Raw genomic sequence first — 18,297 nt, 5'->3', positions numbered from 1 at the left:
TGCTTTCAGGAGTCACTGCAGTTATCCCCAATGTTACACTTGTGTGAGACATTTATCAAATTCATAAGTCCGTGAATATGGTGAACACGGCAAAATACATTCAGCGCAACTCGCTAGGTCTGAGCTGACCGGTCATCTTTACCGCGAGTCCTTATTAATATTGGCAAAACCAAATTTTAAATAATGTGGTATGACCTTTGGCATCCGGTGAATCCTTCAGACATGCACAAGCTATTTAGGACCAAATTACATCTATGGTTCAGACCTATGACCAAACGGCAGAAGTAAAACAGACCAAGACAGCAGTAGCTTAAAATGTTTAATTTATAAAAACAGAACTTAAAAATATTACAATTAGCTAAAAACGCACTGCAATCCAAGACAGCATGCTAAATAAAAGACATGAGCTCGTCAGCAGAGGGGACTGTTACTGTTCATATGTAGAGTGGTGCAGGCCCCCTGCTGGTGAGCTGGAGTAATGCCGATTGTGCTCAGCAGAAAAAGAGTTTTCTTTATACCTTATATCAAACGCCCTGAAGGAAAAAGGAAGGGAAATGACTTTATCATGATACTACTATACATCATAATGGAACGTGAGAAGAACACCTGCGTCAATAACCTAATTTAAAAAGGGTTCTCCCAATCCTTAAATTCTTGTCAATCAGATGTTGGGATCCATAGGCGGTCACTATTGAATTGAAGCTTCTAAATCCACCGAATGATGAAATTACACCCCCCCCCCCATAGTTTCACCCAATTCTATCAAGTTGGGGGTGCACAAGTGCAGCCAGCTATCCGGCAGAAGATGGGGACTGTGGCATGCTCATTCTCGCTATTGCTGAGGGTCAAACCCCATTTGATCACTTTTTGACTTAAAGCAAACAACAAATGTCTGAAAAAGAATGATAATATATCGAATAAAGAACGAGACAGAAATAAGACCAGGGTGTCTATAGAAACAAAACGGTGGTTTTGTGGCTTTTAAATCTACTATCTTCTATTCTAGACAAATATACATGGTAACCGTGATCTCAAATCCTATAACGTATAATACCGCTGTGTAGTTAAGAGGTAAAAGTGACATTTTCGGAGCGGTGTTGTACCGCCTCTATAAACAACCATTAATCTTACACGCTCTCGCAGGGAACGTGCCAGTGGTGCTCTAAACAACCATTAATAATCGACTTATTGCCAAACAGAATATTGTAAAGCCATCCATAGCAGAAAGGCCTGCAGAAGAAACCTGAGGAGTATGAGCGGTTGTATAAGTAAGTGCACCCTGTAGACAGCAATACAGGACCGCAACGTGTAAAGCAGCGCAGAAGGCGCAGCAAAGTAGCCGTGACTGCACATATGTCCATGGATAGGACCGTGCAGCCAATACTAGCCTGTAAGTCAGTGGATATGTACACCGTCTATTCACAGTGATCCTCAGATATCACAAAATAAAACCCAAGCACTAAATCGCATGATCCTCAGTATTCCGTAGTCCCCGCTGCTGATGCGGTCTGGACTAGACGTCCCTGAACAGTGGTGTGGTTTTCTGCAGTCTCTGCACCAGGACGGCATTCTGCAGCCGAGCTTCCTGAATGGTGACCGTCTCATCCAAAAGGTCCCGCAACGGGAAGGAGGTCGCCAGCGTGAAGGGGATCTTCTCTGATTTACAAGGGATGCGCTCTACAAAATTCCTGATATCGCTGATCCTGAAGAAAGAAAGGAGAGGTATGTACAAGAAATCAGTAACTCACATGTCATATGCATATAAAAGGACACTTATTACTGAATCTACAAGTTACAATATTGGGCGTTAGTTTCCTTGTAAACCTTGCTTTACGTCCACACATGCTCAGAGTGAAGATATTTAAAAGCCCAACAAGTAATATGGAGGGCAAGTTTCAAAAATTGCTACTTTGTTTTATATATAAATCATGTAGATAACATGGTAAAAAAAATATTAATATATATATATATATCTATCTAGGCCCCCTGCTGGACAGATCTAGTACTGCTACATCCAGATGCCACACTGGTCCCCAGCTGTGTGGATTGCCATAGATACCCTGCGGTATGACTTATGCATTGGCTGCAATAACACCTCCACGTGGGCAATACTGCAGATCTATCCTAACCCCCTGAACACTGATATTATAGCAAATGTGCAGTGTTTGGTATCTATCTGCAAGTGACAAAGTTCTATGCCTTATACATGGAGAATCCCTTCGATCACTGCTGACTGACAAAAGTTATTTTAAAGGAGTTTTCCCACGAGGGACATTTTTGACATATATACAGGATATGTCATAACTGTCAGATAGTTGCGGGTCCCAGAGGTAGGACCCACATCTATCTCTAGAATGGGGCCCCCTAAACCCGTTCTAACTTTGTGCTCTGGCTGATTTCGGACCACGAAGGTGAAAACCGCGTAGCTTAGTTCCATAAGTCCCATACAACTGAATGGTAGTTACGAAAAAGCATAGCTGAGCTGTTTCCGTAACTCCCGACCATGTAATCAGGAAGTGGCCGGGAGTCAGCCGGAGCACAGATTGGTAGAACGGGGCTTAAGGGGCCCTATTCTAGAGAAAGGTGCGGGTTCCAGAGGTGGGACCCACATCCATCTTAAATTTATGACCTATCCTGTGGATAGGTCAAATGTCCCTCGTGGGGAAAACCCCTTTAAGTCCAGATTCACTCGAAGTAGCACAAACTCTGACTTAAAAATCTGCTGTTTTTCACATCAGAGTTGTACCCGTTTTTTACAGATCCCCATAGACTTGAGTCTATCGAGGGATCCGTAAAAACTGAAGAATAGGACACGTTCTATTTATCAATGGACCCTTCACAGCGACCGTGTGAATGGCCCCATTGAAATACACGAATCCGTGAGACGGCCGTATTCTCCATTCGTGTGAATAAGCCCTAAAGGGGTTTACCCACAACGGACATTTATCACCAATCCAGTCAATGTCTACAGTGCCGATGGAAACCGCTGAGGGCTGAACTGGGCCGTTTCCATTGGGTCCATAGACATTGAATGGAGCAGCAGCGCATATGGGTGACCGCTGCTCCATTCAAAACCCTCCTCCCTATGATCGTCCAGTGATTAGGAATGACTGTCGGGACCCCTGTTCTACTGATCGGTGGGGGGTCCTAGTGGTGTTCACACAATTATCACCTATCGTGTGGATAAGGGATGAATCTGCTTAGTGGGAAAACCGGTTTAATAAGGCATGAACCCTTTCATTGCCAAGGACGTATGTAATATGTTATGACTTTAAACGACTGCGGAATATAAGGTATAGCACTTAGATGGTTTCATATTAAAGCCCAGAATCGTAGCTTTCAAAACGGCACCACAATCCAGGGACAATATTGGCGGTGCTACGCTCGTTGGAAATCAGGTAGCGGGATAAAAGTTTTACTTCCCAGTGTTGTGTAAGGGAGGGAGAATCTGCAAGTGAGGGCCGGAAGAAAGATCACAGCCGGGGGGCGTGGCCAGCTGCTGATGTGAGAGGACGTGTGTGGCGATAGCTCCGGGCCAGCATCCTGTCTAAAATCCTCCTGACTGTGCTGTAATCCTTGAAATTAGCCAAAATTCCTTACCAGCTGCGTAGGAAGGGAAGGATATCTTCCAGGAAAAAGATGAGCCCGCCTAAAGCGATGGACGCGGCGGAAAAGCTGAAATCATATGCCCGCGTGGTGATCCAAGATGGCGCCGGCGGGAGTTCTTCTGTGCAGGCCGCAGCTGTGGCTGGGACATCCAACCATGCTCCCTCGGAACAGGATGCAGGAATCACGCTGCAAGAGGCATCGGATAAGCTGCTGACAGCCATCCTCGAGACACGGACGACTCTGACGGCTAAGATTAATGAGGTGAGAGTGGACGTGGGCCTATTGAGACAGGATTTGCAAAATGTGCGGGAGAGAGTCACGGAGACGGAGGGCAGGATATCCACCTTGGAAGATCTTACTGCTACCATGCCAGCGGCTATTCAAGATTTGCCCCGTAAAGTCGATCTGTGGCGCCAGAAAGCCGACGATTTGGAAAATAGATCGCGTCGCAACAATCTCCGCATTGTGGGATTGCCGGAGAGGGCAGAGGGGCAGAGGCCTGGAGAATTTGTGGAAAGATGGCTGAAGGAGATGTTTCCAGCTGCCTCCTTCTCGTTAGCATATGCGGTGGAAAGGGCACACAGGGTTCCAGCACGGTTACCAGTTCCAGGTGCTCCCCCAAGACCACTGCTTGCCCGGATGTTGAATTGCAAAGATCGGGACACGGTTCTGTTGGAAGCTCGGAAGGCCGGAGGGATTAGATTTGAAAATGCATCTGTGTCCATATATCCGGACTTTTCTCCTGATTTGCAGCGACAAAGGGCGTCATATGTCCCTATCAAGCGCCGACTCCGGGACATGCAGATTCCATATTCGATGGCCTATCCGGCTAGATTGCGGTTTTCCAGGAGGTAGACTCTGTGGATCATTTACCGAGGGGGATTTCGGATCACAGTCCGGTCTTACTGACATTGAAAAAGCCACAGGTAGGCAGAAGGGGTATGGGTAAAATTCACCCGTTTTGGCTTCAGCTAGTTCAACAAAACGATCGTATACCGGATCAGCTATCAATATTTATAGAAGCACATGCGCAGATGGAAAATCGGTCGCTGGTGTGGGATACCCTGAAAGCCTATTTGAGGGGATGTCTCCGATCCTCCATATCCTATGTAAAACGTGCTTCCGCCCTGCATGAAGAGGAATTAGCATATAAATGTTCACAGGCGGAAGGGGCATTTGTTCAGGATCCCACACCAGCTAACCGAAATGCTTGGCTGGACTTGGGTAGACAGTATCTAAAAGTCCTGAGGGATAAGACTTTCCGTAGTCTATTCTTTAGTAAACAATCTCATTTTGAATTGGGCAATCAATCGGGTAAAATTCTGGCTCATATGGTGCGGAACAGTTCTAGATCCCCCCCGGTGATGGGTATAGTGGGGCCTGGCGATAGAATCTACACTTCCTCGAGGGATGTTCTCGAACAATTCACACAGTTCTATGATCAGTTGTATGCTTCAAAAATAGATTATAGGAGGGAGGAGATGGAGAAGTATTTAGATGGAATATCGTTTCCTACGTTGTCAGCCGAGCGGGTGGCAATGCTTGATGCTCCATTTACGGTAGACGAGATCTTGGAGGGAATGGTGTCTATGGCCAAGGGGAAAGCCTCAGGGCCGGATGGTATCCCCCTTGAGGTATATCTACAGTATGGGGAGCTGCTAGCCCCCCAATTGCTGGCCCTGTTTGAGCATAGCTATCGGAGCTCTACTCTTCCGGAATCCATGTGTGACGCCACCATTATTGTATTGCTGAAACCAGGCAAAAATCCAGATGAATGTGGGTCATATAGACCGATCTCACTACTGACAGTGGATTACAAAATTTTGACTAAAATGCTAGCTAATAGGTTATGTAATGTGATAAAGGAGATGATTCACCCAGACCAGTGTGGCTTTATACCCGGCAAGTCCACCTCAGAGAATATTCGACGGGTACAGGTGGTGGCGCAGATTGGATGGGAGGAGCAGCAGGACTGGGCGGTGGCATCTTTGGATGCGGCCAAGGCATTTGACTTGGTAGAATGGCCTTATTTGCTGGCAGTGCTGCGAAGATTTGGGTTTGGGGATAGATTCATTAATTGGGTCTCCTTGCTATATAAATCTCCGCGAGCGCTGGTGTTGGTGAACGGGGTCCTGTCCCCTTCCTTTGGCCTCCATAGGGGCACGAGGCAGGGGTGCCCACTTTCGCCACTTCTTTTCGCAATGGCCATTGAATTACTGGCTCTGAACATTAGGAGGGATCACGCATATATGGGAATTAGAATAGGGGACAGAGAGGACCGGATAGGATTATATGCGGATGACATGGTGTTGTTTATGGCAAACCCCAATGCCACCCTTCCCAGGGCCATATCCCTCATTAACGCTTTTGGAAGGTATTCCGGGTTACTAATTAATTGGGCCAAATCGTATTTGATGCCTTTGAGGCAGGATAACTGTGGATGGGACACCCAGTTCTGCGGACTGTCAGTACAACCAGAGTTCAAATATTTGGGGATTAATATTGCTAGGGATAGCTCTAGATCGTATGGGTTAAATGTAGCGCCCTTGGTCGCGTACCTAAGGGATAAAATTCAGGTGTGGAAAGGTCTGCCACTGTCAGTGGCAGGACGCGTGAATCTATTAAAAATGATAGTACTGCCAACGTTTTTGTATGTGTTGGAGCATGTGGATGTGTTGGTGCCTAAAAGGTTCTTTAAAATAATAAACTCGCTATTCGCGCCGTTTGTATGGGGGGGGGGGAGATCTAAACTCAAGCTGTCGATTCTACAGAGGTCTAAAGATGAGGCCGGAGCTGCGTTACCGGATGTTTTTCTATATTATTTGGCGGGTCAGCTCAGATACTTGACTTCTTGGGTCTCCCCCCCCCCCACCCCTAACGACCAATGCTGAGTGTCATCTAGCCAGGGTGTTGGGCTTGAAAACCCTTTGGCCGATATTGGAGCCGCATGATTTTAGACACCGCTCCCTGTTACCCTTGCATTAGTTGGCCAGACGAGTTTGGCAACAGGCTAAAGAGCTCTTGGGGGTTGTGGGGGTGGTGGTGGAGAACCCGCTGTGGGACAATCCGAGTTTTTCACATTTGCACGGGATGGTGGGAAAACGTTACTGGTCCTCTAGAGGGGTAGTTGCTTTGTCACAGTTACTAACGGAAGACGGGACGGTCATGACGGTGAGTGAGATTCGGGCAGCATTCAATATACCACCGGGGGATGAATTATATTGCATACAACTCCATCATGCTCTATTAGCACAATTTCCACTGAACTCCGTGAGGTATTCTAGCTGTGATTTGGTGGTGAGGTTGAGCACGCCGTCTACACGTGGAGCCATTTCTCAAATTTATTCTTTTCTACTGGAGGCTAAAATGCGAGTGGAGCCCCTGGTGGCGGAGGATAAGTGGCGTGCACTAATTCCACAACTCACAGCGGAGGAATGGAGAGAGGCTCAGGGTTCCCATTTGCTGGTTTCACCAGCGGCAAACAATAAATTAGTGCAACTGTTCATTATCCACCAATGTTATTTGACACCCATAAGACTATATCGTATGGGAAGAATGGCGTCCTCACAATGTCATAGGTGCGGAGAGACACGGGCTGATTTTATTCACCTAATGTGGGGCTGTCACTGGATTCTTAGCTTTTGGGAGGAGGTGGTTGCAGTATTGACAGCAGTATTGGGGAGGACGATACCTTGCAGGCCGGAGGTGTGTCTGCTGGGACTGCTCAATGAGGAACAATGGTCGATATATGAGAGGACTTTCCTCAGAGAAACACTATTCATGGCAAGAAAGGCGGTGGCCATGAGATGGATGGCGGATAGGGCCCCGACAGTAGCGCAATGGCGTAAATTAGTCAATGACATACTTCCATTTGAGAAAATAGTGTATAAACACCGGGGGAAACCGGCTAAATTTGATTTGATCTGGAATGGGTGGTGCTCATCGAACCTCAGTCACTGTACAGTCCAAGGGCTATCAGCTGCTCTGATTCAAGCTGGGGGCGGGAGCGGGTAAAGGAGTCGGGAGGAGGACACTTCCAGGTGCTTCGCTTTAGGCCATACGAGGAGGATGTGCGCGTTAGGGTAGAATATCGAACTGGGGGCATATTAATACTATAGTGATGTACAAGATTAAAAGTTTTGATAGAATGTTTGATTGATCTGTATTATGTATATGTGGTCTGCGAACCACGGTTTAATACCATGGGTACCTGTGAGTATCCCTTCTGTATGTAATGATGTTTCTGACATATGTACTATTGAGTGTATAATGTTATCCTGATGTATGTGATGGTTTGACTCTGACAGTTCCTTTTAATAAAACGAGTTTAAAAAAAAAAAAAAGAAAGATCACAGCCCGTTACTGTCATCTCCTCCCGGTCCAGCATGAATGCTTTGTATGTAGTGTTTTCTATATTTTACTAGACTTTAACGTAACATCTGGCCGCTGTGTTTTTGACCCAAAAGAAAAAGCAGTAGAAAAATGGGAAAAACGCAAACCGCTGTGGGTCTGATGGACTCATTAACACCTTATTCAAAAGAAAGGTGTCAGTTTTGCGTGCTTAAAAAAACAGAGCGTTTTTCTTGCGTTGCAGTTCTGTGTGACATCCGTGTACGCATTTTTTTTACGCACGTACGTCATCCATATGTCACACGTTTCGTACGTCAGCAAAATAAACAGAAGGCGGTGGCTTTTTCTCATCATTTCTTCAGCAACTGTTGCGTGAATCACGCACAGCACATGTATGACGTCCGTGTGCTGTCCATTTTTTTCACGCACCCATTGACTTCAACGGATGCGTGATGCGCAAAAAACACACAACAGGACATGCAGTGAGTTTCACGCAGAAGACACATGAAAAACACTGAATGGCCCCATTGAATTGCATAGGTTCGTGACATTCGTTGTGTTAACGCGCGTAATACGGACGTGAAATACACTTGTGTATAATAATTTATGCTGTGGAATCGCTGATCTGTTGAAGGGTTTCTCGATAGAATTCATTTGAGTGGTAAAACCTGCAACAAAGTCCTATGTACTGCGACTTATCCCGTGGAAACGCTGCGATTCAGCCACAAAAATCGCAAATGAAAACAAAATAAATTTGTATTTAATTTGAATCTAATAAATAAAGCTCATACTTACCCCCCTGCAGTAGTACTAGCAAGGCGATCCTCTTCTGAGCGCAGCCATTCATCCTGGCATGACGTTCCATCCCATGTGACTGCTGCAACAGTCACATGGACTATAGCATCACAGGAGGCTGGGCTATGCTCAGAAGATAGAGAGAGAGTTAAGTCGCCATGACTATGGGTGTGTACGTTTATTCATTTTTTTTTTTACTGCTGCAGGATTTCCGCAGCTAACATGGGGCCTGAAAAACCGCAACACAATTTGGCGTGGCTTTTCGGATGGAATTCCTAGCGGCAACCAGGGTGTATACGCTGTGTAGTTTTACGCACTGACACCGCTATATGCAGGTCCTAGAGGTGGGACGCGCACCTATCTCTATAGGACCCAGTCCTATCTTCTGCCGTTGGGCTCCAGCCACTGATGAGGTGGTCAGGTTTTTCCTAGAAACAGCCAAGCACATTTTGCTGCGCTGTTTCCTGAACTCCTGTAGGAGTGAGTGGAAATTAAGTGAATAGGTGCGGGTCCCAGAGCTGGGGGTATGCAATAAATAAGTATATACCAAGTCTCCACCTGGATGTGGCCACCTTGTAACGTGAAACGGCGGTTAGGAGGAACCACTTTCTCCCGACATGTGAAGGTCCTACCTCTGGAACACTGCCAAAGTTACAGCTTTACTTTAAATGTAATAATATTAATTAAATTGCATGTACACATCTTCAGGGTGAGGTCTTGTATTAAAAATTCCCTTTAGTATGTAACGCCGCCTATTCATGGGCAGTTGATGTTACACACACACACACACACACACACACACACACACACACACACACGTAATAAAACGGCATTTCTGCATTACCTGTGTGTAGTGTTACATTTCTGAACGATCCTCTTGCCATCAGCGAGCCAGATCTTGACGTTGGTCAGAGGCTCCCCAGCCTTCAGCTCAACACTCGGGAGACTTTGTTCACCTCCATCCTCCAAACCATTTGCTTTGGTAATGACTTTTGGGGTTGCACTGAGAGAAGAAAAGTAAAGACCTCAGAATAGATTCACTTTCTTTCCAGACTTCTCTATGATATCACTTTATGCACCGATCAGACAATTAAATATTGATTGACCAGCTGATCTAATACAGTGACACGACTGTGCCAATTACAGTAGTGTCAGGAGTTATAACAGGTTAATAGGGCTTCCCCAGTCCATGTTTGCCTAGATGTACATAACATAGGATAAAGTCAACCCTACAGTAAAGTAATACGTTTTTAAAGGATTTAAAAAAAAATAAAAAATGACCAGAAAATTAAAAACCACAAACTTGCGAACAAACTTCCAAATACAAAACATTACGGCCGGAGATAAATTGTGGTCATGTGACCGTGCAAGAAACCATGGATGTGGTTAAATCATTAGAAGTACATCTGCCCATGTCCTAAACACACATATGACCTCCTTAAAGAGGCTCTGTCACCACATTATAAGTGGCCTATATTGTACATGATGGGATCGGCGCTGTAATGTAGATTACAGCAGTGTTTTTTATTTAGAAAAACGATTATTTTTGACGGAGTTATGACTCATTTTAGATTTATGCTAATGAGTTTCTTAATGGACAACTGGGCGTGTTTTACTTTTTGACCAAGCTGGCGTTGTGGAGAGAAGTGTATGACGCTGACCAATCAGTGACCAATCAGCGTCATACACTTCTCTCCATTCATTTACACTGCAGATAGCGATATATCTATATCTCTATGTGCAGCCACAAACACACTATAACGTTACTGCAGTGTCCTGACAATGAATATTCATTACCTCCAGCCAGGACATCATGTCTATTCAGAATCCTGTCACTTCTGTAGCGTCTGATATTTACGATGTAACCTGTCATTTAAAACGAGATTACGCTTGCCTTGCTGTAAATATCAGAGACGCTACAGAAGTGTCAGGATTGTGACTAGACATGACGTCCTGGCTGGAGGTAATGTATATTCATTGTCAGGACACTGCAGTAACGTGTGTGTGTGTGTGTGTGTGTGTCTGCACATAGCGATATAGCTATGTGCTGTGTAAATGAATGGGGAGAAGTGTATGACGCGGATTGGTCACTGATTGGTCAGCGTCATAGACTTCTCTCCATAATGCCCACTAGGTCAAAAAGTAAAACACGCCCAGTTGTCCATTAAGCAACTCATTAGAATAAAGCTAAAAGCGGTCATAACGCCGTCAAAAATGATCGTTTTTCTAAAAAAAACACTGATGTAATCTACATTACAGCGCCGATCACATCATGTACATGATAGGCCACTTATAATGTGGTGACAGAGCCTCTTTAAAGAGGTTGTTCCAAGATCATATGTTCTATCCTAGCCACAGAATAGGTGATAACACGCTGATCGGCGAAGGTCCGACCGTGGCACCTCCACCGATCATGAGAATGGAGGTCCCATTTCTTCGAATGAATGGAGCGGCAGGTCGAGCATGAACCCAGCTGCTCCATTCTCTATGGCACTTCAGGAAATAGTCGAGCACTGTACTCCATCACTGACAGTCCCAGTTAGTGGATGGAGCAGCAGTGCATATGCTTAACCTGCAGCTTCATTGATTCGGAGGAACGGGAACCCCAATCTCATGAGTGGTCGGTCCCCCACCGAGCGGCATGTTATCACCTATGTAGTGGTTAGAGGATAATATTTACGCTTGTGACAACCCCTTTAATGTCTAACCACCATGGATGATAAAGTCACAGCAGTCATGTGCACTATGAACGATCCCCATAGACAGAAGTACACAGGGCCTTGTACAATCCTCACCTTCCCAGGCGGTGACCCTCTCCGGAGAACGGGTCCACATGCTTCTTTCTTATAAAGTAATGTTCACTTTTTCGGTCTTCAACATTAACTGACAATTCTTTCTTTGCAAACGTCTTGTGCAACTCTGGTGGGAGCTCCCTGATAAAAGAAGAATATAAGACATCAATTCACCTTGTGTGACGCCAAGGTAACAAACCAAAGACATAAAATGTGTATAGCATATTACATAATCCATGGAGCCCAATGTAACGATATATGTACAGCAGTGTATGGACGATGTGATCTCATGTCACCACAAATCAATAACCCACTGTTCAAGATCTCTCCTGCCTTCTCTTCTTACTGCGGAGTTTCTCCGAAAATGTTCCAAAACTCATACTAGAACTTTGTTTTCTAATAATTTTCCTGATTGGTTATTTTTGCTCAGTCTTCTGCTTCTGGCCTGAAGAAATCAAACCTAATACTGCAGTTGTGTGCTGGAAACAAGTGCCAGATTATCAAACTATCCTTTATCGGATGCCGGATCAAGAAAGTCACTGTATATGGATTAGGCTTTATTTACATACGCCCGGAGGAGCCGGTTAGGCGTTACGCGGCACGACTGGACACCACTACGCAAGGTCTGATCTCTGAGCACTGTATTAGGCTGCACTTACCCTTTCCTCATGGAGTCCATGAATTGACGATTTGCAGCATCTGTATAGTCCCTGAGCTGGCCGTCATTGATTGTAAACCCATTCTTCCACATCTTGATGATAACCTCTGCCTGAAAAGTGAAAAACCACCAAGTTAAGCAAACAAATACCCCAGTAGGCCATGTTCACACTTTCAGGATTCTGTCGAGATTTAGGCATGGATTCGGAGTCTAAACACTGACCGAAACCACGTACATTCTGCCAGCAATACATGTGAATGGGGTATATTATATATTTTACAATCTACAAAAGGCTCGTCATTGACACGGATTAGCTATATTGATTTACAATAGGGCTATAATTTATGTGCGGACCTAATGGGCAATCCACAGTAATACGTTTTGAAGACGTGTAATTTTTAAAGAAATAGTCACCATTCCAGGTAATGCTCTGTGCAAGAAAAAGCGAGAAAAATCCCAGTATACATTACAGCTAATAAGCGGAAGACATAGCCCCACAATGACCTAGAGATGCACGATGCATAGAAACTTCGATAATGTTTTCGATACTCTGCATCCCCAAACTGTTCGATACCATTATTTCATGTATTTCGATACTTGGCTGTGCGGCCGCCCAGCTCAGTATAGTAACACATGAATGTATGAGAGCGGGGCTGCGGATGTGTGATACAGTCATTGCCCCGCTCCTGAGTCCTGATAACAAGTGCGCGGGGTCAGGATGATGCGATGCGGCTGGCGCTGCACTAATGAGCGCCGGCACTGAAACAGAACATGGCGGGCGCACCGCAAAACACCCCATGTTCTGTCCTCAGTGCCTGAACCGCCGCTCATTAGTGCAGCGCCGGCCGCATCACCTCATGCTGACCGCGCACGCACTTCCTGTCAGGAGCGGGGCAATGGCTGTATTACACAGCCACAGTCCCACTGGCGGAGATCAGAGAAACCTCTAATCTCCGCCGTTATTCCCGTGAATGCTGCGATCACAGCGGACTGCAGTATTCAGGGGAAAATGCGAAGGGGGGATGCCCCTTGGATCGCGTCACAGGAATTCCTATCAGTATCAGCTAATGTACTGTAATATAGATATATACCGGTACATTACTATCAGTATATAGATATATGCCAGTACATTAAAGTTTAAAAAATAAAGTAAAAACAAAGTAATGTTAAATAAAAATATTTTAATGTTTATTGTAAAAAATGTGTGTATAAGTCTCATTAAATAAAATACACATATTCAGTATTGGCGCGGCCGTAATAACCTGCACAACAATTTTCTCATCATTTATGATGTGTACGCTGTAAAAAAATAAAATAAAAACTGCTTTCTATCACTTATTGTGGGGCTCGAGGTGCGATGATGAATTTACCCTCCATGTGCCTCAGATTAATAGTAATTAACCCCATCATGTACCTTACATATTAACCCATTATGACTGAGACACATGATGGGGTTAATTACTATTAATGGGAGGCACGTGGAGGTTAAATTCATCATCACACCTCGCGCCTCACATCAGAAAATTGAACTTTTTTTTATATTTTTATTTTTTTATTATTGTTGACAAAGTATCGAATTGGTATTGAAATCGCAATACTAAACGAAGTATCGGTATTGAAGTCCACATTCTGGTATCGTGACATCCCTACAATGACATAACATACCTAATCTTCCGGTGAAGCGTTAATGACGCCTGCGTCTCCTGCTTCTTCAAACAAGCTGTTCACAAAGGAGTCGCACCGTTTCCTCTCGCTGCTCCTCCCCCTCATCCTGAAAACTCTGGAACAATACAAATAAAACAGAACCGTGATTTAGACGGGTAGCACAATAAACGCAGAATGTTCGCAGTTGTCAACCAACAGAGCAGAATAAAACGTGCGCCCTAATCCGGGCTGTGGTGGTCCCCAAGGAATGACAATTCTTATTTAAAAATGAAATTTTTTTATGTATGCCAAAAACACGGCAGCTGTAGAAAATAGAACCGCTGTCCTCCTATACTGCGCGGTATACTTTATTCTTTACTGGATGCCTCCGATTGTCAACGACAGTATGCCATACAGAAAAAACAAAACAAAAAAAACGGGGTATGCCAACACATAAATCCCAAAAGGAGCCTCTTTTGGTACATATCGATCAATGGGGTCCTATTGATACATTTGGCGTACGATACGTCAAACCTACACTGCAATCTTACCCACTGCCAGGAAATCTCCTTCCGCAATAGTGAATTACGGCTAGTAGTCATCATCCAATCATTGTCAGGTTATTATATAAGTGGCATCCATTTATAAGAGCATTCAGGAGAATGACATGAATCATGCCATAACATTGTCACGATTGTATGACGGCCAGAACGAGTCACCGAATATCACTGCATCACATAAGTGAAACTCTATGAAGGAACTCCCCGTACCGGTCTTGAGGCTTCATGGCGTCAGTTTTGTCGGCTTCTCTCATCTTTGCAACGCTTCATCCTTCTGCACATGAGAAAAATTGGAATAATAAGTTAGACCATGTTCACACAGCGCTCACACGCTTATTCCCAATACACCATGCCCTAATCCATTACTGTGGAAAGCAGGAGAAAATGGGGAGAAAGCGGAGGCTGAAAAGTTTATTGATGTGCACAATAATGTAAAAGTGAATACCCAACTAAAAAAATAGATTTTATTTTTCTGCAGACTGTCTCCCCGTGTCGCACAGGTTCTAGGTTCTAGCAATTCAGGCAGCAGGAGAAACATATAATATATACAATATCACACAGACAAAACGTAGATCCCCCACCAGTCGCACCTCGATCCTAATATTGGCCATAAATGGATATTCCTGGAAACCCTGTCGTTTGTCTTGCTCGGTTCACCATGGAGCGCTGTGATCTAGGATGGATTTAGGCTGCATTCACACTAACAAGTTTCCCATCCGTGTACAACTGACTGCACACAAGTCAATGGGGCTATTCACACACATCCGTTCTGGTGTCCATAGTGAGAAGTTCACAGCGTGTCCTATTCTAGGCCATTTTTACAGACTTGCCAGTTGGGGCTTATTCACACAAGCGCGCACAAATTGCGATTGCAAAAAACAGACCATTTTTCCTGCATATGACTGTCGGTGTGTCATTTTTTCTCTCCTCTGTAAGCCCTTCCCGGTTTAACCTTTTCCCTGCATTTCTTTAGCAAGCGATCCAGACGGTACATGGATGTGCGCGGTCTGTTTGTATCACGCACCCATAGACCATAACTGGAGATTCTGAGCTGCAAAACGGATTTGTGCAAATAAGGCCTTAGGCCAAATGCACATGACGCATATTGGGTGCGAATTTGCCGCAGCGTAATACAGTACCAGCAAAGTAAGTGAGAATTCAAGAAATCTCATTGACACGTTACGGTTTTTTTTTTGCATGTGAAAAAACCTGCGGTGCGTATTTTAAAATCCGCCGTATGACCTTATCTTGCATTTCCCCTTGTGAATTGGGTCTGTCTAGCTTTAAATAAGCCTATCAAAATCAGCAGCATAAAAACACCTATGTCCGCATCAAATTGTAAAAACCGCACCCAAAAACGAATTTAAAAAACCGCACTATTAGGTGATTTTACTTGCGGAATTACCTGCAGATTTTCTGAACCAAATTCCACAACCTGTGCATTTAGCCTTAAAGCCTATGGGTGCGTGAAAAAAACAAAAACGGGCAGCATGCAAACTCCCGTCTGCCGGCTATTTTTCACCGGTTAGTTGCGAAAGAAACGAAGGGGGTAAAAAAAAAAAAATGAAACCAGGAATAGCTGGCAGAGGAGAAACACTGGTCACACGCAGAAACCACATTGACGACTGCGCTATGGATTCCGTCGAAAAAACGGAAACCTGTCGGAACGGTGACAAATGGAAACCATTAGCAATTTTTCCATCACCAATGATATCAATGGTGATGGAAAACGGAAGCTATGGTTTCCGTTTGACTTTCCGTTGCGTGGTTCCAAAACGGATTCCTCCGACAGAAGCCCTGAACGTAAGGCGAACGCTGATGTGAAGCGGCTCTTGGGTTTGCACTGTGCGGCTTCGTTTCCGATCGGCTTTCCTCGTAGTGGTGTACGTGCTCAATAGAAAGTCTATGAGTCCATACACCGCTCGCTCAGCTTTCCGAGGACAGACGATCAGAAACGAAGCGGCACATCATTCACCCGAGCGTTTCTGCTGCTTTATTTTAGCGATCCGTCTCCGTGCTCAAACCCCCACCAATCAACTCTTCTGACATGTCAACATTTTTTTTTTTAAAGTCTAGTTACCCTTTCAAAATATTGCACTACAATTGTACATTTCTCAGCTACAAATCTCAACTACCTGTCACTGCCACCAAGCGGCAATCTTAACCCAGCTCCTTCTCAGGTCATGAGTCATCTCTAGAGCCGGAGATAAGTAGCTGTATCCAATAACCCCACCACTGATCTCCACTACTTATGCACACAATTGAAAACAATATTTTTTGTATCAGTGTGATCCGTGCAACTTTGTAATTCCATTTTATTAAAAAAAATATTTAACTTTTTTGAGATACAGCTGCTTTGTATCCTGTATACAGAGCAGCTGTATCTATCGCTGAAACCTGTATCAGTCAGCTCAGCGGGACTGACTGGTTCTGTGACAGCGGGTCCTGTGCGTGTCCGACACACAGGATCCACCTGTTATTGATCACATCTAATTATGAACGTGGATGTGATCGATTAGAGCTCGATGCTGCGTGTATCCCGCTGACGCTGAACCAGTCAGTGCGGCGGGTCTTTAACCAGTCAGTGCCGCTGACCTGACACATTGATGTCTCCGTGCACTATACAGCTGCTCTGTATACAGAATACAAAGCAGCTGTATCTCAAAGTAAAAATAATTGGAAATAAAACATAATTACAAAGTTGCACCAATCACACCAATACACAATTTTATTTAAAAAAATAAATATATATATATATGCAGGTACTGGGAAAGTTAGAGCTTCCCGATGACTGTGTAAACGACATGACAATTATATACAAGTGACAGACGGCAAGAAAATGCGGAATTACAGGACATGAGTCACTAAGATTACATGAGGATCCAGTGACATCTATATATACAAAGACTGGAGAACCGGGCATATGGCATGTACACTGTCCTAGATAACGCTGCCTGAATGTACCCATAATTATACAGATTGCCAGCCTGGTATATAAACTGCAGGTAATACTCATGGCAGCGGGCCTGGCAGTTGTACAGAATGAGATACAATATGCTCCAGGTCAGTCCTGCCTGTGGGCACATTCCCCCTTTCTATGCTTCACCTTTGATTAAAGGGGTTCTCCGGGACTTCATTGATGGTATATTGTGGATTGGCAGCGACCCCAGAGGTCAGATCCCGACTGATCAAACATTAAAGGCCTATGCAGAGGATAAGCCATCAATGTTACAGTCCCAGAGAAACAGACACTTTTTTTTTTTTTTTTAAATAAATGTACATTACAAACAGCAGACAAAACTCTACATGACTTGGATCCCGCGGACTGACAGGATCAGCAAACAATATCTGGTCTATGAGGAGAGAGTCCAACTGTCCCCCACTACCACCTTTTGGGGAAACAGGCTGAATTTCAAAACAACATTGTTTTTTCGGAGATAAGCGGCATCAGACGTGTTTGGAAGTCACGAAAGTTGCGCCATGCATAGAAACAAGCTATATATCCAGTGAGACAGCCCCTATGGATACGACGTCAGGACCGAAGATTATTCTCCCATAGGATCGCCTAAAAACGACCAGCGCCCTCGCTGCAGTGGTCATGGAGGTTGCCGGAACTTTCACACTCCTGCACCTCGCCAGTGACAATATAAGACAGCGCTGAGACAAGTAACTAAAAGTCAGAAGTGTATGTGAATGGCGATTATGTAACCTCGCATCACGTATTATATCTTCATGACTTATTTGCAGTGAATTTATTCCTTCCGCCATCGTCACATTCCCAATGTCTGTCTGATCAATGATATAGCTTAACCTGTCAAACATCTGCTGCGTCTAAACCCCATGTACAATCCTTCACAGTCCCCATAACAACGTATGGAGACCTCCCGGC

General features: G+C 44.6%; 1 pseudogene; it reads right to left on the bottom strand.

The window, feature by feature from the left end:
• Positions 1–290: 290 nt before the first annotated feature.
• Positions 291–15,344, bottom strand: LOC142759134 (UBX domain-containing protein 2A-like; annotated as a pseudogene).
• Between the last annotated feature and the right edge of the window lie 2,953 nt (positions 15,345–18,297).

This window comes from Rhinoderma darwinii, chromosome 4 (assembly GCF_050947455.1).
Source record: "Rhinoderma darwinii isolate aRhiDar2 chromosome 4, aRhiDar2.hap1, whole genome shotgun sequence".
In the NCBI taxonomy this organism is placed as follows: Eukaryota; Metazoa; Chordata; class Amphibia; order Anura; family Rhinodermatidae; genus Rhinoderma; species Rhinoderma darwinii.
Note: the sequence above shows the minus strand (reverse complement) of the source record. Positions and strands in the feature narration are given on the sequence as shown.